The following is a 24,735-nucleotide window of genomic DNA, read 5'->3' as shown; positions in this document are numbered from 1 at the left end:
CGGACAGCTGTCCTAGGACTTGAGTGGTGTTGACAGCTGCTCCCCTCTGGAAGCACACAGCAGCCCCACCCCACCCAGGTGCAGAAACTGAGCTGCACTGAAAGGGGTGTCCTGGGCGTGACCGGGGCTCAGGGGCAGAGCGCTTGCCCTGCACGAGTGCGGCAGTGGGTTCCGTCCTCAGAACCGCGTCAAAATAAAATAAAGGCTGGGGGGGGGGCATCTCCAAGGGTCTTTCCTGGGCAGACCCCACCCAGGAAAACAGCTGAAGGGGAACAGACCTGCACCCCAGCATGCCGACACCTTAATCGCATGCAGTCTGTGGGGCACTGCCTGGTAGAGGGGACAGTGTGGGGACAAGGGTCCCACGGCCTCATTCCTTGGTTGGTGGGCTGACCAGCCTACTGAGAATCCAGCCTCCAGCACGGTAAGCAACGGACCAGATCCTGCAATGAAGGACGGAATTTCACTCCTGAAGGGGCCCCAACCAGGATCCTAGCCAAGATCTCCACAGCAGTGAACATCAGCAGGCCACACCTCTCCAGGAGTCACTCAGGGATGAAGGACGGCAGGTTCCTCTTCCTCCTCCCACCCCACTGTCCTCAAGGACAACTGTCCCTAGGGAGCGGAGGACATAGAGTGTTCACAGTGACGTACAAGTGGAAGCAGCCAATCACCCCAGGTGCACTGACGTGCCAGCTGGGGCCACGGCACCTCTCATCGAGACGCCACTCATCTTAGAATACTTAATAGAATGGGAAAACCCAGACAATGCCATGCAGAGAAAAATCCAAATTCTACCATGAAACCTACTCTAAGAAGTGTCCGTCTTCTAGACATTACTAGGTGACAAATGGGGTTAACCTCCTTCTCCTCAAGTTTTCTTCCTTTTTATAATTAGAAAGTGCTTCTTATGGCATAAGCGCCCATTCGTGTTCCCACATAGCAAGCCTTGTCCCCGGCAGGCTGTGACCCCACAAGGCCATTTCTGCGCAGGCACAGAGGTCGCAGAGGTCGGCTGGAGCAGCGATCCTGAACACTTTCAAACACCCTCTGCGTGCGCGGATGGAAACTGGCCTCCCAGTCCAGCTCTGTGGCCTGGGACGAGTACGTCTGTCCTTCTGCTCACGCCTGTTTCTCTGGGCATTATGATTCCACCACACGTGGTCACAGGCCACCAGAGAGCGAGCAGATCTGGGAGGGACAAAGCGAAGTCAACAGAGGAAGTCTCCCAAGCCAGCCAGGCCGACCAAGCCAGCTGGCCCGCGTCGGCAGCTCTGCCGCCTGCTTCCCCGGCAGCTCCACGAGGCTCGCAGCCACAACGGCCAGCAGTGGCCTTCGTCACGCCTAAATGCACACGGCACTCTGGGCCACTTCTGTGGACACTTCTCTGTGGAGTGTGAAGCCGTGCCAAATGCTGCCCGGAAGGTCGTGGTCACCCACCCTCGACAGCGGTTCCAGAAAACCTTGCCAATCTCCCGAGGGTTAGCAGAACAGCAAAGGGGGACTCACCTTCTTGTGACCGTGGGTCAGGAATGGTTCACGCGGTCCTGTGCCACGTGCTGTCCCTCCACGGACACACACACACACACCAACAGTGGCCCGTGACAGCCTATGGCTGGTGAGGCTGCCACCCTGGGGTGTGTGAGCACTTGCTGGGCTGCCCAAAGGACGCCAAGGTCATTCAAGGACATACTTCTCAGAACTTGTCCCCTGGAGCAATGGGTGGCTGTCTGCCACTAATTTCCTGCCCGTCCACTGCCACTGTGTGTCCTCTGCTCTGTTGTTTTAAACTTCCTCTCCTCAGCTGCCACAACCTCCCCCGCTCCTGCCCACACTCATCTGTCTGCTGATCTCACAAAGTGCCCACAATGCCCCCACCCCAGTAGGTGAGGGGCTCCCTCAGTGAAGCACCTCGGACCCTCACGGCTGTTCATTTCCCTTCGCCTAAAGATGGGTCTGTGTGCCGACATCAGTGGACAAGGAATTTATTCTCTTTTCAGCCAGGAACTTCACTCCTGCACAGAGTCCCTGGTCACATGTCCCTTCTGACCAACGTGATGTCACCTCCATGCACGCTGGTGCATAGAGACACAGGGCTATGCTGGGCTGCCCTGGGTCACTGTCTGCCGACGTTCACAGCAGTATCCACTCTTGTGGGACCATGACAGCCACCCAACGTGGAAGAACTAGTTCCCGTGGGCCATTCTCCTGCAAAGCCCTGTCAGTTGTTTTTGCCTCTTATGTTCTTCCAAATGAATTCTAGGATAATGTCATTAAATGTTTTCCCACTACCACAAAAAAGTAACCCGTGGTCACTCGAGGGTGAATGACCACGACCTTTCAGGAAGCATTTGGCAAGTGGAGTTTTTTTTTTTTTAATTCCACTGGTAAAAACTAACATCTTTATGCTATTTCATCTTTTCTTCAAGAAATATGGTGGTCTCCATTTTATTTTATTTTCTGTGAAGGGACATGGAGTAAGTTAAACGGTGGGGGTCAAACAACCTCTATTGCAAAGACTCAGTTCTGCTGTTGTGGTCCAAAAAGAGGCAAATGTCTGCGGCCATGTTCCAATAAAACTTTATTTATAAGCTTAAGTGGTGGGCTCTGATGTCAAGGCTAAGAGCGTGTGTGACTGATGGACTCAGCACTTGGCTCCCCCAGCTCCTGGCTGGGAGGCTCAGGGCAAAAATAAAAGAAAACATCTCCAGAGCATTTGAACTAGATGTGGGTTTTGCTGCTGTTGCCACTGGGTGCCATCTTTTTCATATTTTATTTTTAGGGAATCACTGCTGCAAAAGAGAAGTCAATGACTTCTACATCTAGGCATCTTCAATGCAGCACCTAAATCCTGCCTTAAAGAAACTCCTGTGGAGCATCAGCACCCACATGGACGGCCTCTGCCCTCTGCCTCTTGGCCCTTGGCCTGCCCTTCCGTGGGCCTCTGCATGGCCGCCCTTCACCACCTCTGACTCGCTCCACCTTCCTGGACCTGTGGCTTCTCCCTCCAAGGACCATGGATCGCATCTTTGGTTTCTTTCCTGTAGTCTGGTCAATTATCAATTAAAAATATCACATAACATTTCCAACTTGAAAATTTAATTTCCTGTTCTTTGAAACAGGCCTCTATCCAGCGGCCATGTCTGCCATGGCATGCTGCTCTGGGCCCAGAGGACATTCCCTCCTCTTCCTCCTGCCCTCAGGTCCAGGCCCCCGGCCCTGGCACTACTGCAGCCAGGATTGATATGCCAGCAACCGGAGGGAAACCTGGGGCCACGACACTTCTGGGCTGCGGCAGCTGTCCCGTGTGCCACAGCAAAGCAGTCGTAGCCCCTCTGGCCAGCCCCGCCCACCCCCTGCCCTGATGACGGGGAGTGGCCACGTGTGAACTACCCACAGAGTAGGAGCTTCATCCCAGGCAACCGTGTGTCCCCATCCTGCACCCTCTGCACCCATCCTGCAGCTCTGCGTCACTCGGACACAGGATTCCTGAGCACGGCACCCTGGGGTGCGTCTCTATGTGGTGGCACCATCCTGGAGAGCTACCTTGATGGGCAACGCGCTACAGACAGGCTACCCCCGAGTTCTGGTGTGGCCAGAGCTTCACTCCACCCTTCAAACCACTGGCCTCCGCTGAGGCACACATTTGTGTTTCAGCCCCCACCCCCAACCGTCCCCTTGGGTCCCACCAGAACACCCCAAGAAGCTGCCATCAGCTCCTCTGTCACCCACCCCTCGCCTGCCAGAGTGGCCTGGTGGCTTCCACAGGCTCACAGTAAGTTCTTCGGGCGGAGACTGGGCTCAAACCATCCTTGCATTCCCACTAGCCCTGAGGAGACCCCCAGGGCAGCAGCGAGCACTGGCCCACGCTCTCTGCAGCAAGGCCAAGGTTGGCAGCTCTCAGCCATTGCCACCCGGGGAAGCCTGGCCTATGTGCCTCATGGTTCCCATCTACCAGATGGAGGGACAGACCAGCGAGCTGTCCACAGACAGGGCACTGTGCCAGTGAGCAGGACTGGCTCACACCTGGGCCCCGTGCTTTCCCTCCACAGGTGCTCCAGGTCTGTGCAGGAAGTGACAACTGTGCTTTGTGCAGCCCTCCTGCTCTCCCGCGGCACCGGCAAGGTCTGCAACGCAAAGGATTCATCCAGGCTGGGCTCCCAGGGGCCTCAGAAACGGGGCCGTCGAATTTCTCTAGGGCCACTGTGAGAAAGCCCAGTGGTGCATTTTCAGAATACAGAATGTAGCCTTAAATGTCAACATGGGATATAAGGGGGCAGCTGGAGGGGAGAGCAGGATGGACAGCCACAGGCAGTTAACACTCGAGTGGAAATTCACAGCCCCTTGACAGGCAGGAGGGGAGGGGAAAGGGCCACCTGGCCATGACCAGCAGCGATAACCTGAGCACCTGCCACCACTTAGCCCTCAAAGGCCTCTCCACCACAAGAGAACAAAGAGGGGGCGACAGCTAGAGGTGTAGTTCTTTAAATAGCCCAACAGGAGACAGTAAAACCTGGGTGAGGGACAAGAGGACTGTGCACCCCACAGTACTCAGCAAAGAGGACCCAGGGAGGGACCTCGCGCACTAGGGGATAAAATGCCCAGGTGCCCCGGCCACCCAGCACCCGTCTTGGAGGTGGTCAGTAGAGCTCGCTTTCTGCTCCACCCTGTCCGTGCCTCAGTGCATTCTTTGGGTTTCAACAGGTGAGCGTGTTTCTCGGTCACGAGTCCTAAGTGCCACCTCCTTTTGTAGCTCCAGCATGGCGGGCTGGGTGCCGGGAAGGTTTCAGGACAGCCACTGCACCTCAACCCCAACCAGGGGCTCAGGGTAAGGACAACAAGCAGGCCATGCTGTGACAGCACTGTGGCCAGCCTAACTGCCACCAGGCAGGGAGACCAGCAGTGAGGAGCCAGAGTGTCCCACTGTCCCAGTGCCCTCTGCAGGAGCTGTGTCCCCTGGAAGACAGATTCCCAAGGCTTAAACACAATCTCACTTGGAAATAGGGTCTCTGTTGATGACCATGTTAAGATGAGATCACTAGGGGCCACTAGTCCAGCGCCACCACCATTCTCACGTAGGAGGAGAAAAATGTGGGCGTAACATGCACAGAGGATGGTGTGAAGCCACAGAGAAAAGGTGGCTGAATGCCTGCCATGGGGTGCCTGCACCAGGCTCCTGCCTCCAGCCTCCGCCTCCAGAGGCCAGCTCGGTCAACGTGGATTGGAACTTCAGGCCTCGGGCGGTGAGACAGAGCGACCCTGCTAGTTGAGCCACCCAATCTGCAGGGCGGCTGCGAGCTGCCCGGGGTTTGGTCAGCAAGGGGCTGTACATGGGACGGGGTGCTGGCCTGGCAATGTGCGGCCACCCTGCTCTGCTCATGGGCCCCCAGCCCGACATCACCCAGGGACCTCTCAGCTCTCACCACTAAGTGGCCGCAGGGGAGGCCAGCTCGCACTGCCAAACGCTGGGTTTGGACACAGCCCCCCCTCCTGACTGGGTGGCCCCTGCTCCCAGCATGCCTCTCCCTGTCCCTCCTTGTCACCTCTAATAGGACTGAGACTCCAAGATGTGCACAAAGTCAGACTCGGACACAGGACGAACTTCACCCTCCCCATACTTTCTAGACACACTCTCCTCAGACCCCAAACCACGGCCGTCGCCCAGTCCCGCTCCCCCACATTCCTGAGGGATGAGTTCTGGCAGCTGATCACACTTCGGGCCCAGAGGGCACGAGTTAACGCTTGCTAAGCTGCCTCAAGAGCCACGCAGAGCCGTGTCCCAATGGTAGCTGACAACAAGGGACTCCAGGACAATGGCACCCGGGTCACTCACACCATGAGACACCCACAGGCAGGCGCAGGGCAGACCAAGACCACGGAGCCCCTCGGGCACCACGGCACAGCGGGAAGCTCTTCTTCCAGGACCGGGGCTGTTCGGGTGGGCAGCCAGCACAGCAGCACACGTGCCAACCGAGACCCTCACGAGCAGCGAACACGCTGCCCCGCCCGTCCCTGCACTGCAACCTGCACAGCGGAGGAGGCGCAGGCCGAGGCAGAGCCACGGGATAGTGGGCAGAGACCCCACCTCTGCCCACAGCGGCAGGCACGCCCTGTCGATGGCGGTCAGGATCTAACCGCGGGGCTGGCACAAACCGAATCTCACCTTTACTGAATCAAGGGGCGGCATTCTGGACAGAGGCCAAGGAAGGGGAGAGCTGCCTGGACACCTCTCGTGAGCAGATCCGTCCCCAGCAGGCCGACCCCCGCAGCCCGAGATAAGTCAGACGGAGGCCTGCCACGTGCTTCTGCCCCCAGCCCCACGGCCCGGCACAGGCCCAGCCACTCCCCTGAGCCTCGGTGAGGTTAAAATGCCCTCCTGTCCTCCTCGTCCTCAGATGTAGTGGGGCCTAGGCTGGGCAGGTGGCAAGGCACAAAGTTGTCAGATGGGTGAACAGAGGTGCCCAGGGAAGCAGGGCAGGAACAGGAGGTGCAAAGAGTCAGGGACACACCATGTGGCCAGCAGGTGCGGTCAGCAGGGATCTGGAGTGTGCCTGGGCTCAGGAGGGGTCTGGGGGCTCCCTGGGCGCAGGCCGAGGAAGAGCCCCCCTCACAACACAGCAGGAAAGGGCCCTGCGACGCTCAGCTCATGCCTTCCTCAGGCCGACACGTGGGAACAAGAGGACAAGGAGGGAGACCGTGGGGGCCCAGGTGCCTCCTCTGGCCCCGCTCAAGAATCTCAGGGAACAAGTTCCCAACCATCTCCACTGTCACCAGCGCACACAGAGCCTCGTCAGCACACTCAGGCTGTCTGGGAAGACTCGGGGTCCCTCTGTGGCCGTCAACCCCTGACCTGTGCTGAATGCACCCCGGGGACCTGTCTACTCAGGTCTGGGCCCCTCCTGTCTCTGCTCAGTCAGCTGTCCACAGGGTGCTCTGAGCAGCGGCCAGTACCCTGTGACACCCAGGCTGCAGAAGGGAGTTTCAGGTTCCCAGACGTCTGAAACCCACCAGCTGCCTCGCTGAGGTGACTGAGTCTGGGTCACAGCTCTGATCACGTCAACGTAACTGCTGACTGACTGGCCTGTCTCTCCGGCCACATCACAAGTTCTGGGTCGGCAAGGACTGAGTTGGCCCTCCCAACTCCCACCTCCAGGCCTACCACATGGTGGCCACCACTCCACATGAGTGGCTGCCACAGAGGGCTGTAGGCCACACGGGAATGCAGGCTGCTGGCCTCCACGGCCTCACTTCTGCCTAGGGCAGGCTCAGTCCTGAAGCTCAGGCTGCCAGAGGTGGGGCCCCGAGTGTCAACCCGTGGTATCCAGCATTCACCAGGAACAGAGGAAAGCAGGGCAAGGGCTGCTCCCAATAGCCTACAGACCCGCTGAAGGCACAGGCTGAGCAGAGAGACCAGAACATGGGGGCGGGGGGGGGGGGGGCCTGGACGGTGTCCCCCAAAGCTACCTCCTGAGATGAGGAGTGCTCACCCAAGGCAGGCACAAAGACAAAGCTCTCAGCTGTGGAGGAACCTCGTCAAATCCTTCCACCTGCCCTCGGGCTCGGGTCTGTGGGGCCCGGAGCTGTGGTCAGTCGGGCCACAGGCCCATGTCCTCATCTCAGGATCCAGCATCACTAGCAAACCCGGTGTGAATCACAGGCCTTTCAGTGGGGCCTCTGTGACACGTCTCTACGCAGCAGAGATGGACAGATGGACACCATCTGGGTTTCCCACAGGGAGAAGGGCTCGGGGGCCTGTGCTGGGTGCTACCTCAGGCTGGTTTTCCTCATGGTTCTCACAGAAGGGAAAGGGCCCCTATGATGGGAGCCAGCCGAGGGCAGCCTGGAGAAGCCCTGTGGTCCCCACTCGAGCTCCTAAGGAACATTATTCTTTTTGCAGGTAAGAAAGGAACCTGGGAGGAAAGCGCTCTCCTCCAGCTTCTGGTTCTTTCTGGAACATTCTCTCAGGCCTCTTGGCAGAGTCCAGTGCCTGCAGCCGACAGCCCGTGCAGCGCCTGGGGGCCAGGCCGGCTGGGCAGGGAGCCGCGTTCCTTCCAGGGTGTAAACATCCTGCAGTGGCCAGTCGCTGTCCTCCCTCCCCACCTGCCTGGAAGAGAGCCCAGCTCAGGACTCACTGAGGCTGAGAGGAGGGCCACAGAGCGCCCGCCCCAAGGGTGCTGTCCCGGGTGAGCCTCCCAGAGCTTCACAGCCTCCCGCTCCTGCAGGTGTCCTCTCCCCTTCTCTGCAGATGGCTTTTGAGGGCACCTCTTGCAGGTGTGTGCTCCCAGCACCAGGGCGTGTCCTCCCACCTCCCTCGGGAAGCTCCTCTCTTCTGCCTGCCCAGGGATGTGCAGAGGCCCAAGCACCCGCTTGTGCCCAGCCTGTGACCTGGCAGGCATTCTCCTGGGGGCCTGTTCCCAGCCTCACCACCCCAGAATGGCTCCCCGCAGCAAGCAGCCCTCTGAGACTTTCTGGACACAGCCATCCCCCCCGCAAAGGGAAAGTGACAAGTGGCTAGGCCGTGCACAAAGGACAGGGACAGCAGCCTGCTCCCCTCTCCAAGGCTGCGCCTCTATGTCTGGCACCATGGACAGGAGGCTGGCGGCCGGCACGGGTGCTGCGTGCTTGGTGGCTCCGCTCTTGGGTTTCCTGCATCCTGACTCACCCGCTCAGGGGCCAGGACAGGTGGCTACAGCCCAGGATTAGTGGTGGAGCCAGAGGGCTGGGACAACAGCTGCAGGGGACATGCCTGTCCTGGCCCTCCCAGGGGTCCCACCGCCACCCAGGCGCCGTCACACTAGGAACAGACAGCGACAGGACAGTAGGGTTCCAACCAGGGGAGCTAGAAGCAGCCCCCGCCTGGACGTGAGGGACCCGCACAGGCCAGTCTTTGATGATTCGCCCTCTGCGAAGCCAATTCCCCTGTCTCCTGGCCTCACTGTCTCCCAGCCTCACTGCACTTGTCCCCAGCCCCGCCATCCCCTGGCCTCACCGCACTCGGTAAGACGTAAGTCAACCTCCGAACCCCAAATCCCAGCAAGGCAGAGGCAGCACTGAGGCCACCAGGGCCGTGCCCGTGTCAGGCTGGTGGCTCCAAGAGCTGGCAGGGGTTCCTGGGCACCACGGTGGGTGTCCACTCCAGGGGCGAAGACAGCATGTCCTTCAGGATCCTAAAGGGAAGGGGACAACTCACAAGGGGTAGGTGCAGGACACCCTGGGAGAAGTGACAGCAGGGGAGAGAGAAGGGTGGGCAGCATCTGGAACCCAACAGGGACCCTCAAGTCCAGGGAAGGGCGTCGGCCTCAGGTCCTGCTTCAGGATGTTGCCGGCCCCCTCCTCCCTCCCTCAGCAGCCAGGAGCCCCCTGAGGCTGCTTTCCACAGAAGCCGCCCCGCCCGGCCGTCCTGGCGCAGGTGGTCCAAGGGCGCAGGTGGTCCAGGGGCAGGCAGCCGCCTCAGTCTGGCCTCTCACGTTAACACCCAGTGAGTCTGCAGAGGGTACACCAAGCACAGGGCCCTGTGTGGCATGCAGGGTGGCGAGCCCTGGCTCTTGGGAGGGCTGAGATACTTGGGACCGATTAGGGCTCTTTCAGGGAACTTGGAAACCGGGCAGCTCTTAGGATGAGATCAGAACACCCACACACTGTCAATCCCAGAAACGCTACTGAGGTTAGCCAAGGGGACAGCAGCCCAGGTGCAGCAGCAGGTAGCAGGTCACCAGAAGGCAGGCCACCTGGCAGAAGCAGAGCCCGGGCCCATGAGAAGGGATGCAGTCCTGACGTGAGCCACACAGTGAATGGGGAATGTCATGCCAAGAACCAGGAGGTACTGATGGCAGGCCAGACTGGGCCATGGGACTTGCAGGTAGGTGTCCCTTGAGGTCCTGCCACATCCACTGTGAGCCAGGAGCAGCAGAAGTCAAACCACCCGAAGTGCAGATGGTCCACATCTCATGATCGTGCCGCGTCCTGATAAACCCACCAGGAAGTATGGATGCCACAGGGCAAGCCACCCCACCTGGGGACCATGGCATAAGGAGCATGCAGCGGGCAAACCCAGCAGCAGGAAGGTGGGAAGGAGATCAGCCCTGCCAGGAGGAGGGTGGGAGAGGGAGTGACTGCCTGGGGCCCCCCGCAGGTGGGTGAGACAGACAGGAATGGCAGTACACAACACCGTGGATATCCTCAATACCACTGAGTGGGGACACTGTGAAATGGCTCGTTACCATGGCAACTTCACCTCAACAAAATTTTAAAAAATAACAAACTCTGTAAAGAAACAGTCACTTCCAGGGTGGGGAGGCGGCTCAGAAGCTTGCTCAGCACGTGCAAGGCCTGCGCCGTCCCCAGCATCAAGAAACAAAGAATAAAAGAAGCGGCATCTATGTGGTCCAGAGGCACAGTGCCACCCAGGCTGTGACACGCCGTGACTTGCCTAACTTCAGAACGTGCCCTTCAGGAGCAGCTGGGGCTGAGACATCGCGTATGCACAGGGAGGGCCGTCAGAAAGACGTCTGTATTTAAAAGGTGCTCATTAGAGCCTGCTCGGTGACCGGGAACGCACCACCTAACGACAGAAAACCTGTACAGGTAGGAGCCGGCTGGTCCTGCCAAGGGACAAGCCACAGCCAGAGTGCAGCCAACTTCACCCACGTCAGCACCAGGGAGCCGTCATGGGTCAGAGACGCTGACCGAGCCCAGAGCCCCACGGCAGCAGCGCCCCAGTGGGGCAGCGGCTGGGCCTTTATGGGCCCTTCTCAAGACGCCAAATCAGCTCAACCCACTAACCAGACTGGGGCCCTGGCCCTAGAGGCACCTCAGTGCAGACAGGTGGCACCTGGAGCCTGCAGCTTGTCACCGTCACTGTGGTTCAGTGCCCCAGGGGTCCTCATGAACCTACCGTGGAGGCGGCAGTCACACAGATGTTTTGTCAGGTAGGAGCTCAGGGACGCCAAGATGGTGACCACAAGGTACAAGGAAGATGCTGCTGGAGGAGGGGGACAGGGAGAGGAGTCCTCACATACCCAGTTACGCCAAGCCCTATTACCATGACAACCCCGCCACTGAGGACCTTGCCGGTGATGACCCCTACTGCAGGTTCCGCATTTTGAAATGACCAATGGGGGAGAACCGGACGGGACTCCAATCAGTGATCATAAGGAACCAAGGGGAGTAAATGGGTTAGGTCTCAACCGGGTCTGTGTGGGAAAGAGACCTCTTCACCTACCTTACAGAACGCGGCTTCCAAATTCCCCTTCAATGCATCTGTGACTTCAGCTCCATTCTTTGTTCGGGACACAAAGAACCTGGACCCCAAGTAGACACCCCAACAATAACATTTCTCGTTCCGATTTTACAGATGAGCAAACTAAGGCAGAGCAAGGCCTGGCAACTGTCAGTCACCAAGATTTGAACCCAGACCCACCCAGTGTAGCTCCAGAGTCCAGGCTTCACCCCAAGAACCACACAGGGAAAGAGGGGAGAAGACAGCCAAGAAAGGGACTTCTGCTCAGTAAGGACAAGCAGCAGCTCATCCTGCTAGAGACCTTTCTGCCATGTTGCCCAACAATCTGCCCAGAGAATGCCGTTTAGTTAAAAAAAAAAAAAAACTAGTCCCTGGCCTCCAGGGTGTCCTTGACCAACTTCAGGAAGTCAGAAGGCAGGGCAATGGCCCTTCAGTGGGAGCCCAGGCCTACTCACTGCCCAAACTGTTTGACAGCACCTTGCATGCAGACGCCCTGTGGACAAAGATCTAGGCCGGGCTCAAGTTACACAGAGTCTTTTGAACCCCAGAGATCAAAGCCAGCTGGGAATCTGGAGTCCTTCCACGGGAGGCTCCAGAGCCCTCCTGGTTCTGCTGCTATCAGGCAACTCCTTCCTTGCTGGCCAGTGCCAGAACCTCTCCTGGCCTTCCACTGTGCGAGCCCATGGTTAGCCTGGGGACCTGGGTGCTGACATCAGAGGACTCCACCTGGGCGGTTCCCTGCCAGCAGGCCACCTTGGAGGCCTGGCTGTTCAGCCCCTCAGAGGCACACTGACCTATAAAACAAGACTTCTAATGAAAACTCAGCTCCACCCGCCCGGCCTTGAGAAGATCAAGCAGATAATCCAGGAGAGCTTTGTAAGCTGCCAATCACTGCGCAAATTTAAATATAAAATCCGCCTGCAGAAGAGTTCTTCACACACTGGACGGTACCAAGTGCTCTCTCAAGCTTAGATGTCACCACATCTGTCATCGGCCCCAAATCACATCATGTAAAACCCTCCTATTTTGGGAGTTTGTACATAATTCCTTTTCAAATCTGCCAGAGCACCCTGGATCCCAAATAACTCGGGAGGGCACCTCTCTCCAGCCACCCGTCCACCGACCACCTTGTAGCAACCTGGACCTGCCCTGGTTCGTACTGAGGATCTGCAAAGCCCCTTCACCTTCCAGGTGTCGTTCAGGGTAAGCCCAAGTCCAAGGAGTCTCCCCAGGTAATAAGTCAGTCTGTCCCCATTCTGTAATCAGACAAATACAAAGGCCAGAGAAGGAGTCACATGGGGGGGGGGGTCTGCCTCTCGGGAGCACTGAAGCTGGGGGAGACACTGCTCCTCCCCGAGGCCGCCCCAGCTTATCTTATCTCGAGTTGGACGGGCTTGTCTTGGGCCTCTTCCCAGGCAGCGGCTATTAACTTGCAGGGTACAAACCCTAGAAGGATCTGACAGGGCCCTAGCCAGCTGTGTAGAAAATGCAGCACCTGTAAAGGTGGGTGCTTAACTTCAGGGGCTTCACGGACCCTCTTGAAGGACTGTGCTGGGGATCAAGAGCTCAAGATACCCACGTGGCTGTGTGTTACTGATAAAAATGGCCAAAGCCTGGCCCACTGACCAGCAAGGCCTCCGTCAACCCAGAGCCTCTGCTAGTGCTTTGTATTCTTCATTAAAAGCTGAAGCCCAGGAGAGGCTTACACACACACACACACACACACACAACAGTGTCGAGGGGACCAGGACACAGGAAAAGGGAAAGGGCCAAGCTGTGTTTACTAAGAGCAAGGTCCAGGGCTGCCTGAGGATTCTGACAGGGAGCCAAAAGGGACAAAAGCGAGGTGACCTCTGCCCACAAGTAGTCAGGGGGCTGGGCATAAACCCCAGGGCAGAACCAGACAACCCCATGCTGGGTGACACCAGCAGTGACTCTGGCCTGGTGGGCAGTACCAGAAGGCACAGCGAGACATCAGCTGGGCCTCTGGCCTTGAGTCTTGGCTTCCTCCTCTGCCCAGTGCAGAGCCTGGCCTGGTGGCCTCTGGACTCCTTTCTGGCACAGCAACTGTGGGGCTCTGGAACCAGCCTCTACCCTGGGGGACGTGCCAATGGCTCAGCAAAAACCCCCGGACACAACCCCAAGACCCAGTGTTGCCCCTTCCTGCAACCAGCCCTTCCCCAGGCCTCTTGGAAAGAGAGGCCCCGAGGTACCGACTCTGGCCAATGAATCATGCTATCTCTCCTCTGGTGACAGTTGGGACCAAAAGGGCAGCCGGAAGGACGGTCAGGGCCTGGACCACCCACACCCTCAGTCTGTCAACACCACGCTCACAGGGAAGGCAAGCATGGCTGCTTGGGACCCTCGATGAACAGATGAGGCCCGGAGAGGATAAAGAACTTGCTCAAAGTGTTCGGGAAGGGGCAACCTCTGAAGGACAGCGGGGATCGTGGAAAGGGGACAGGAAGCGCGGGCATACGCACAGATGAGGACGATTGCGTGCCACCTCCTCGATTCCCTGGGGGCACTAAATGGGGCACCTGGCCAGATACACCTCCCCAGGCATACTGCCGGTCTGGAGGCCCCTGAGGACCTGTCCCCCCCTGATGGAGCAGCAGGAGGCGCTGCACACAGGGGAACGAATCCACAGCTGAGCCAGCACCGAGGACTGGCTCAGAATGGTGAGCGGGTCCAACCAGCTTCTTCTGAGAACCAAGAAACTCCAAAGCAGCCCGCAGGCAAGTCCTGCAAGGCCTGCTATTCATGGCTGGTGGCCATCGCTTCCTGTGGCAGCACAGCTCTCAAAGGGAGCAGACAGTAAGGGCTGGGCCCCCGTTCCCCCTTCCAGAGACCTAACTGCTTACCTCCGGGCCCCACCACCTCAACAGCTCCAGGGCTGGGACCAAGCCTTCAGCACTCGAGATCCAAACCGTAAGAAAACCAATCGGTCAATGACTCCCCACAAGGTCCAGGCAGGAGGCGTCGAGCGAGGGAAACAGATGAGCCCGGCTGCCGTGGGCTCCTTTAAGACCATCCACCTCACTTCTTCACTTTCACATACACCCACCATCCCATTAAAGGCCAACAAAACAACTCCACCTGTTCTTTCTCACTTCTGTGTGGTCCACATTGTGGCTATTTCCACTGGCCGGCATGGGAGTCTGGGGCACAAAACTGCCCACCAGCTGGTGTGCCCTCCCAGGTGCCAGTTAAGGAGGCGGCAGGGGCAGCCTGGGGTAACCTGGTGGGCATGGGTGCCATGAAGTCCTGAGGCTCCTTTCCCCACCTCTCACGTGGGCAGGGCAGGCAGCGAGGTTCAGCGCCTGGGCAGTGGGACGTCACTGCGGTGGCCACAGCTGGAGCTGGGTCCCAGCACGACAGGGAGGTCAGGCCTTGCAGAATCTCAGCTGCCCGCCTGCTGCCCCTGGCTGGTGGCTGGTGCCCCTGGCGGCTGTGCCCTTCGCTCCTCAGGGTCCCAGCTCCCCCCAGGGACAGCACTCCACTCCCTCCTGGGCCCCACCTCAGGTGTCGCAGGGACCTATGGTGGGCACAGCAGGATCAGCACAGGGACCTAGGGTGGGCACAGCGCCATCAGCATCAGGCAGAGCCCCAGCCCTCGCTGCAGGGATGATGCACAAACCACAGCGAGGCGCCCGCAGAAGAGAGCAGAGGAGACCCTGGAGACCTGCGCCGTGACCTCGGGCGCAGCAGGGTGTGAATTCTAATGAGCACCAAGAACACACTGAATTTGTGTGGGGGTGGGGCACAAAAACTGGCCCCAAGCTGTCAGAGTCAGTGGATGATCTTTTAAGTCACCGTGATGACCAGCATTCTCCCCCGACCTTCACCCAGGGACGCATCCTCACGGCGGATCTCTAGTCCCTCTGCTGTCTCGGGGCAGCAAAGGCTACCTCCCCAGAGGGCCCCAGGAAGCCCCCTGCCCACGATGGAGGCCTGTGGCACCACCCTGACCCAATTCCGCCCTCCAGCTTCCTCTTCCCAGATGTCTTGCTGGCAGAATGCCAGAGAAAGCAACCACAGAAATGCCACCCAGGGGACTGCTGGAGCCAGAGAGGGGCCTCCCTCCACGAGCCTCTCCCGCAGCATTCGGGACGGGTCTGGGCCAAGCTGCACCCCCATGTAAAGTGCAGGGAGGGGAGGTGCACGGGGGCCGGCGGAGTCCTGCTGCAGAGCCTGCTGCCATCTCCAGGGAGAGGCCAGCTCAGCACCCATATGAGAAACCTGCTCTCTGGCCAGTACTGCCAGGCCAGAGGAATGCTAGGAACGAGGGTCCTCCCGAGAGGCTCCACCACAACCCCAGCAGCCCGCGCATGCAGGGCCAAGGCCTGGGGCCGGCCAGGGCCTCAGAGCCCCTGAATTCCCTCATCTCCCCACTAAAAGCCTCTCATGGAACCTGCGGCCACCCCCACACCTTCTCTGCACCAGAGAACAACTGGACGCTGGAAAACACAACATGGAAGACAGGAGAGAAGCCAAAACTTCCCCCAGGCCCCTCAGTGCAGCCCACCCGGGACCGCCCCCAGCCATCCATTCTATCTGGAAGGGCTGTAGGCCCAAACATGCCCAGTGAGGAAGCCGAGCACCCCAGCGTGGCCTCTCAGCTTCCCCAGCCCCAGCCTTGGAGCCGCTCAGCACCTCAGATGCAGCCCAACCTCCTCCACCTGGTGAGCGGCCTCCCTGTCGCTTTTGAACACAGAAAGGTGGCCCCGTCACCAGGACAACCTTGCCCAGGGGGGATCCTGGAGGCAGGCCCTCCTGCAGCCAGCCAAGAGCAAAGGCCAAGAACAGCTAGGAAAACAGCAGACCCGCAACCCAGCCCTCCCCTCAAGCCGGCAGCTCCCTCCCAACAGTCCTGCTACTGCATTCAAGGACAAACAAATGCTCTCCTGAGTGATCCCTCCCAACGCCCAGGACAGGGACAGTGAAGGTGACCTTGTAACAGTGGGGCCAGGTGGAGCTTGCTCGTCACTGGGTGCCACTGTCGGGAAACTCACAACCTCTTACATTAAGAGAATAACAACCCTTTTGTGCAAACACAGAAGGACGGCCAACCTGTCCCTCGAGACAACAAGCTGGTTCTCTGCAGTGGAGAGCAGGAATCCACGGGCAGTAAACAGGAACAAAGGGCCATTCTGGGGATGCACAGGTGCCAGCTTTGGTGCCGCTGCACGGATGACAACTGCCCTTCCCATGCCGGGGACATTGCGGGCTGCTAAGGATGTGGAGAGAGCCACGAGGGAGTGGCCTTGGTGGCTGCAAGGCAGGAGTTTTAACAGAAGCTTCTGGAAGCCACTTCCCCCTTGGGCTCTACACACAAAAGGGGCCTGTCACCCTACAGATCTGCTCACCTTGGGGACAATACAGATGCTGCCAGGAGGCAGGCCAGGCACCAACTCACCTGGTCACAACAGCATCACCATATCAGGGGACGGTGGCTATCGATGGCAGAGGAAGAGTACCAGAAGGGACAAGAGAGGGGAGCCACTGTGATCATGTTCCAAAGCCATCCACAGGTGAGGGCGAGGACCAAGCAGACCTGTGACGTGACACCCAGATGCCCTCTTGGGCCCAAGTGTGGAGTGTTGCCAGCAGCAGGAACTTGGCCACCAGCCTCGTGGGACAGGGGCTGCAAACCAGGTCACAGAGGCCCCTTCTCAGTCATCCTGCATCCAGTGACCAAGGCAGTGGCCACAAGGCCTGCCCCACCCCATGCCCCACTCAGGACAACTCCCAAGAACCACCCAGGCCAGAGCCGCTGTGGGGTCACTATACTGTGGGGCCTTCACAGAGACAGCAGCGTCACAGGCCCTGCCCCTTTGCCCCCTGCTTCCAGCCCAGTGGACCCTTCAGCCCCCACCCTCCCCAGGGAGGAGGGAGCCTGGTCTGTGAGGGCAGCTTCCTCTGCCTGCTCCCCCGCACTGTCCCGCTGACCTCCTGGCACCTGCCACTGACAATCTGCAGACAACGCTGTAGACCCCTCGGACGGGCAAGGTGGAGCCAGAGCGCACTTGACCCCCAGCCACAAGACACAGTGGAGTTGAAGGAGGCCCACGAGCCACCCAGGGCCACCTGCACACAGGCCGACTTTCCCGATGGGCCTTTAGAAGAAACTGGGACCTCACCTGTTGGGGAAAGAGAGGCGAAGGTCCATTGCAGACACTTCCCATCTCTGGGCCACTCCCACACCATGCGGACGTCCACTGTGCAACTGAGAGAGCATCACAGGCCTTGGGAAGACAGGGATCCCTCCCAGGGGCCAGGGTGGTGGCTCAGTTTGCAGGACACAGACCCCTTTAGGGCTTCAACTCACGTGCCTCCCACGGGAAAGTCCACTCCAGGTGTGCACAGGTGTGTCAAGTGCAGAGGGAGTCACCCATCAGGACACAGGAAAGGGTCCACTAGAGACCTTTATCTAGGTGACCACGGGCCTTCTAAACATGACAGCATGCGGAATCTCAAGGAGCAGGTTCCCACCCAACCCAACGGCGGGCAGGAGGGGCTGCCCCCACAGACAGTGGCCTGTCTGCCCAGCAGGGGGGCCGAGAGCACTGGGCACTGTGGGGAAGGAAGGGCTGCAAGGGGCTGAGGAGGAGAAAATGTTCACAGCCAGCAAGCCTTCTGTCTGCCCCGCCCCCCGCCCCGTCAACCAGACCTGGTGCCCCTCTTTCCTTTACCACCCTTAGCCCCGGAGGTGAGACTCTCCCACTCTCCTGGCACCAGGCAACTGCCTTCAGGTGTCCCACAGAACCCAGTCAACTCAGGTGTAGACAAGATCCATCAACCCCTCCGGCCTAGGAACATTCTGACAAGGTGCCACGTAGGGACTCTTCATCTGCACCCACCTGTCTGTGGGTCCTACATGAGGGACAGGAAGCCAGTATAAGGGCAGTGCCTGAAGTGCCACCGTCACTACTACACCAGCAAGGGCATCAGGGACAGCGTGTCCATGAAGAGGGATGGACCACCCCATAGGGACTGAGTATCACCCATAACAGGGACCTCAAGAAACCACCTGCTGGGGCGGCACCAGCCTCCTTCCTCCACCCAGGGCAGCTCACACACAAGCATAGAGTGGCCGTCCCAGGCTGTGCACGGCAGGGCCCAGGACAGAGCCTGCGTGACTCCAGGTCCATCCCCGGAGCCCACCGCACAGACTCTCTCCGCTCCACAGGGCAAGAGGCCATGGGTCAGGGGGCTGAAGAGCCCGGAGGTCCCCAGAAAGAAATCCAGCAGAACAACCCCACACGGCCCTCCTGCCTGGGCCCCCACGTCTGTGCTGGGCTCACCCCACCCCTGCTGCCACCCAGCTCCCATCTTAGTGCAAAATAATGGCTGGCCGGACAGCTCCACATGCCACCCAGCGTCTGCTCCAAAGAGTCGCCAGGCTCCTTCCTGTGCAGGGAGAAGCGCTCACCTTCAAGCTGCGCTCACCCCTCTGCACCGCTGCTCCGAGCGCTGGTGGCTCAGCGTTTCCAGGTCAGGGCCTGGCAGGCCCCCTGGCACTTCTCAGAGGTTCGCACTGGCAGGCATTCTGGTGTGTATGAACTCCCTTTAGGCATCCGGCCTTTATTTAAGCCCCTGTGGTCCTGGGGCTGAGCTGTATGTCCTTCCCATGGGTCCCAAGAAGCTCCCTGACCAGGCCAGCGTAACTACATAAAGGTCATCTAGATAAAGGTCCCTAGTGGACCCTTTTCTGTGTCCCCGTGGGTGATCCCTCTGTACCTTCCACACCTGTGCACACCTGGGTGATCCCTCTACCCCTTCCACACCTGTGCACACCTGGGTGATCCCTCTGCACCTTCCATACCTGTGCACACCTGGGTGATCCCTCTGCACCTTCCACACCTGTGCACACCTGGGTGATCCCTCTGCACCTTCCACACCTGTGCACACCTGAAATCCATTTTTCGGTGAGTTGAAGCCCCAAAGAGGAACTCTGTCCCACCAATTAAGCAGCAGCCGGGCCCATGCTGTTGAGCCAGACTTACCTACCGCTGGGCTCAGGTGCACAAGCGGGAAGGGAGGAGGGGCTGAGAGCTGTGCAGGTCCAGGGTGGGCCAGCTGGCTCACTGGACTGGCTTCCCCCGCCCAACCTCTCACCTACTCCTGCTCCACCTGAAGCACAGGCCTCTGGACAAGGGCTACTTTTCCTGGAGCATGATACAGCCACCACATAGGAGTGGGCCTCTACATCCCTGTGGCCTCAAAAGACAGAAAACCACATGATGAGGGTGGATGGAATCGGCACCAAGCCTAGCGCATGCCGATTTCTGTCTGCTTGTTTGTTCCAAGAAACGTCCACGTTACCATGGGCTAGAATTGGGGGATCCGTCACTCCACTGCCAGGAAGGACACTCTGGTGCCATCTCAGGAGTCTGAAAACACCAGCGTCTTCTCCTACGGCCAGTGAGAGCGGCCTCTGTCGACCTCTGTCACTGTCAACCTCTGTCAGTCTCCTACTACTCGCTCATCTGCAACAGCTTATGGTCCTGGCAGATGCAAAGCCACCGGTGTATCCAGCCCAGGGGGCCTGGAGATCAGAGAGATGAATGACAGGAGGCTCAGCTCCTCACCCTGCCTGACTCAGACAACACTGCATTCACGCGGAGATGGCGACTGTCCCAAATCCTGGGTCCAGGACAGTCAATGAGGCCTGGACGGTCCCTCCACTTCCCATGCTGGTGTCCAAACCCCCTGTACCTCAGAATGTGACCTTATTCATAGATAGAATCTTTAAGGAATGATGAAGCTAAGAGCGGGTCAGGACCCCAACCAAGCCAACGTGCCCCAGTGACTTGAAAGTGGGAGGCAGGCCTCCTCGCAGGCTGAGGCCTGGTGAACGTCCAGACAGAGGGTGGGTGAGCTTCCACAAGCCGGGGAACACCAGCGATCGCCAGGCAGAGGGGGCCTGATGCCCCTCGCAGCTCCAGAGTCAGTCCTGCTCACCCCTTGGCCCTGCCCTGAGGGCTGCAGCGCCCTCTGCAGGACGCTGTGCTCTTGGCTAGGACCTCCCTAGGGCATGGCACCTTAGGCTCTCTGTCTGCAAAGGGGAGAGGGATTCTCAAGGCCCCACCCACACCAGAGGAACCCTGGGTCACCTCAACCAGCAGGTGGCTGGTACCCACCCACCACCTGGGGCCAGTCCCTGGTGCAGGCCAAGTCCTGCAGGGTTCCCAGCCTCTGTGACACCCAAATCTTCATATTTGTCCCCAGTGACCTCAGGTTCAGCTCCGCAGTCTCACCACTAGCCATGCCCTGCACCCAGATGTAGGAGGGGAGGGGGAGGGAGGAGCAAGATGACAGTGGCTTTGGGGAAGTGTCTCTGGGGAAACCGGAGAACCCCAAATCCTATTCCTTGGGTCCTAAAGCCACCACCTGCATCTGCTGATACCTGGACTGGAGTCTCTCCAGGCAGGAAGAGGGTCTCCCTCACCCCTGCCCCCCCACACCCAGGTGCCAAAGGAGCAGCGCCCAGCACAAGGCAGAACAAAAGAGTTCTCATCCTGCACCAGAGACAAACTGGCTCCCGGGTCAGACCCAACCTGGCCACCTGCCTGTGTGCCCAGAACAAAGAAGGTTTGTGTAGGTTACACCGTTGGGGGTGGGGTGGGCAGGGATCAAAAGGATACGCAGTTCCAGGGGTCAGCCGTGCCTGCTCTCCACCTAGGGCATTTTGGTACCATGGACATGGCCAGGGGTCAGCCGTGCCTGCTCTCCACCTAGAGCATTTTGGTACCATGGACATGGCCAGGGGTCAGCCGTGCCTGCTCTCCACCTAGGGCATTTTGGTACCATGGACATGGCAGTTTCAGAGATCCAGTGGCCTCCAAAGCTGAAACATTTGCTCTCTGGCCTTTTACAGAGAAATCTACAGGTCCCTATGTCAGCTCTACTTAGGTGACAGGCAGAGGGCCAGGTGGGTACAGACTCCAGTCAGAGGTCACACAGCTGAGAGTCAGGAGTGAGGAACTGAGAGCAGGATGGCCACAGGGAGGGCAGCGGAGAGGAAGAGCAGAAGTGGGGGGGGATGGGCACGAGGTGGGAACGGGCCTCACAGCAGCCTCGGTGCCCATCAAGAGCTGGTTCATCCCCAAGAGAGCAGGAGCTCCGGTCTCTTCTGCAGCACGGGGACAGGTACCTCCAAGCACAGGTCAGTGTGACTGTTCCTCACGCAAGCGACACCCAAGACCCAGGTTCTTCATTGTTCCTGGGAGATCATGCCACAGCATCTACATTAACCGCCACCAGCACCAACACTGTTAAAACTGTCAACAGACATGACAGAGGACTTATGCAAGTGACGGACGACGCGGCTCAGGGAATGTGGAGGAAGCTGGGGCAGGGAGCCGGAACCCTTGCCTGGCACATGCAGGGCCCGGGTGCCATCCTCTGCACAGCAAAGCAAGGAAAAGGGAGGTGAATGGAATCCCCAGCAGCACAGCTGATCACACCTTATGCAGAAACAGCACCGCGTCTTCCTTACCGCGTGTGATTTCAAATCCTAGAGAAAGCCTGACGAGGGACAGATTCGCCTTCCTCTGCCCTGCATTAAACATTGAGTATGTAGCACAGAACCAGGTCAGGTGTGGAGAAACCGCCACCAAGCAGCCACCACGCCATCCATGTCCACTCACTTGCTCCACGATGAGCAAGTCCTACCTGGAACTGCCCAGGGTCACCTTCTCTAAAGGCCCTTCTCTCCTGGCAGTTTGGCCATGTGTCTGCACCCCTGTCCAGCCCTCATGGTGCTTAGTCTCCAGCAAGGTGAGGAGTGGGCTCCCAGGGCGTTAGGGTCTCGAGGGGGATGGGCCCTCTGGGGGCGCGAGTGGGCTGTGGGGTGCTGCCCTCAGAAGTAATGTGGTTCTCACAGGAATGAATCATGGACAGATCAAGCTGCCCTGTGACCCCTGGTTCCTGTCTCACCGTGGGATCTCCCCCTGCACACACAGCCCTCCCTCGGGGCCACCCATATCGTGAAGCAGCCACATGAGAGTACCTGTTACCTGGACAGAGAAGAAAGCTGCCCAGACACCCGGGACCCCAGTTCTGTCTCACCCTAACCAAGGGTCCCTCATCTCCCCTTCAGGGTGATGTTCCCTGGCTCATGATGTTCCCTGGCTCTGCAGTGCCGGGCTTCTTACTGCCCCACTCAGAGGGTCTCCCCAGTGTGGCCTGACCCTTACACCAATCCCTCCACTCCAGCCGGGTCTTGCCTCTCACCAGTGCCAACACCAGCTCTCCATCAAGGCCCAACTTGGAAGGCTCCCAACGCCACCTGCCACCCACACAAGCCACAGCGCTTCCTCCCTGGGGGAGTTCCAGGGAAGCCACGGTTCACTTCTCCTGCACCCTCCAGCTCCTGGGATTTGGCTCTCACAGACAAGAAATACCCCGACCCTGCCATTTACCTGCTGCTGACCCTCCGTGCCTGCCCTGCCGTTCCACCTGCACCCAAGGGGCAGTGCCACCCACAGCTGTGGCATGCTGCAGGGCTGAGCCCAGCATGAGTGCCAATCTGAGAGTGGATTACCCAGCCAGCCAGCAGCAGGAGAGGCCGGCCACCCAAGACCAAGACCCAGGACAGCAATCTGCAGCCCAGGTACTATGGAATCCAGCAAAACCCAGGGCTCCCAGCTGGATCTGAACCAAGGGTACACAGCAATTCTTAACCTAAGTACAGCCCAAACATCCAAATGCACTAGGGCATCCTACACTTTAATTTGCTAAACCAGGCACCCAGGAAGTCCTCAACACATGCGTGAAGAGCTAGCCCCCAGAGAGTTGGCAGAAAGGGCAGGAGGTGGGGGGAAGGTCATCAACCAAACTTACAAGGGACACCCCCAAAGAGAGGGAGTCTTGCATCCCATTAAAGAACCGCCTTCTAAAAACTAAAATGGAAATCATCTCGCTAACTATCGAAAAGGGTTGCTCAACAGCACGTTCCACTCCAGTATCACTCTGCAGGACTCCGAAACACAGCAACGCCCACAACAAAGATCGCCATGGAAACCGCTCACCTCCATCCTGAAAATCATGACTTCACTGCCAGAAACCCAAAGAACCCTTGTGCAAACAAACACCAGGGCTGTGACTGAATGGCAGGAAGCAGAGCCGCTTGTTCTAATTTTAACTTCCTCTAGGAACGCAGCACGTGAGCTGAGCTTGCTGGGCAAGGACTCCCCAGACCCACCCACGCCCACATTCCTTCACAAGGAAGCCCCACCTCAGGAGAGCCAAATGCAGGCCCCCCACACCAGCAACGAGGGGTCCCACCCGGGTCCCAGGCCGACTTCTGCGCGATGCTCTCCAGGGTGACCAGGACTAGGACAAGCCACCGGGAGGGGACAGCCTCCCAGACAAGAGTGGCCACATTCAGGACACGGCTGCAGAGTCAGAGGGACAGCCCAGCTGTGCCCAGGAAGGGCCTGGGACAGGACTTAGAGAGTGCCTGGTGGGTTTTCAAAAGCCCAGGAGGTAGGGACAGAGGCAGCATTTGCAACCCTCAAGACTAAGAGCCGCTTTCCAGGAAGCTCAGAGAACTCCCGCAAAGCAATAAAGAAAATGGGCACAAACCATGGACAGGCTCTCCTCCTGCGGGAAGAGACCAGGGGAGCCCATAAACACTGGCTCATCAACAGGAGAATCTGAAATAAAACAGACACCATCTTGCTGGCCTCAGGACCCATCTACATCGGCAAGGAATGCACAGGCCCTGCCTGTGGGAAGAACCAGCAGCCGGTGGTGTGTGCGCAACAGTGTGTGCGCGCTGACCTGCAGGCTGGGTCCCTTGCAGGTAGGTGGCAAGGGCACTGCCGAGATGGGAACCAGGCAGGAAACCAGCCAGGAGGCTGAGCTGCCACACGTCAGCAGAGAAGAACCCAGAACAAGGCGTGGCCTCTAGCCAAAAGGAGCTCCTGCAGGGCAAGGCCTTAGGAACCCAGCGCTGCACAGAGGACCAGAGGACAGGTGCTGAGACCTCACTCCCAGCTCAGGAATCAGGGTGTGGCTGTGCTGGGGCAGAGCTGGGGGCAGAGTAGTCACCTTCTTCTCAGGTCCCTCTCAAGGCTGGCGGGAAGGGGTCTGCTCCTGGCTCAGACAGGGCAGTGCATGTAGGTGTGGGGCCTCAGCCTGGGCTCCTGGCTGTTGGTCCAAGCCACCCTCAGCCCTGGCCACCTGAGCCCCTGTGTCCCCACAGCCACAAAGTCACCATGCAAGAAGCTATCATCTCATGTAACCTAATCAAGGAAGGGACGTCACCTCTGTGAGGAATTCTGTCTGAAGCAGGTTGCTAGGACAGCCCAGATCCAAAGGAGGGGAAGACAGTCACAAACAGACTGAAAGGACAGGAGACATGGCTTGGGACAGCACGGTAGTTGGTGAAAACAAAAGCAAGCAGGGGAATGACCTCAGAAAGTTCAGGACAGGAGCTGCCATTAGACAAAACACGTGGGGGAGGGGCGGAAGGGGCGGGGACC

The 24,735-nt window shown here is 58.8% G+C and overlaps 1 protein-coding gene across 4 annotated transcripts in view; it reads right to left on the bottom strand.

Annotated features, from left to right (window-relative positions):
* The window catches only part of SH3BP4 (SH3 domain binding protein 4), a 74,608-nt gene that overhangs the window by 31,774 nt on the left and 18,099 nt on the right, over nucleotides 1–24,735 (bottom strand). The window contains exons 2-3 of one of the 4 annotated variants that reach the window (XM_081260577.1): nucleotides 11,222–11,300; nucleotides 10,895–10,981 (exon numbers count right to left, since the gene is read on the bottom strand). The exons of 2 other annotated variants lie outside the window; for them this stretch is intronic. The gene's annotated coding sequence lies outside the window, so the exon portion shown is untranslated. Of the gene's footprint in view, nucleotides 1–6,163; nucleotides 6,298–10,894; nucleotides 10,982–11,221; nucleotides 11,301–24,735 lie in introns of those variants that run through there. One more of the 4 variants, XM_081260579.1, reaches the window with a different exon arrangement.

The sequence above is a fragment of the Spermophilus citellus genome, assembly GCF_964194105.1.
Source record: "Spermophilus citellus genome assembly, chromosome: 11".
NCBI classification, from domain to species: domain Eukaryota; kingdom Metazoa; phylum Chordata; class Mammalia; order Rodentia; family Sciuridae; genus Spermophilus; species Spermophilus citellus.
This window is presented reverse-complemented; position numbering and strand designations above follow the sequence as displayed.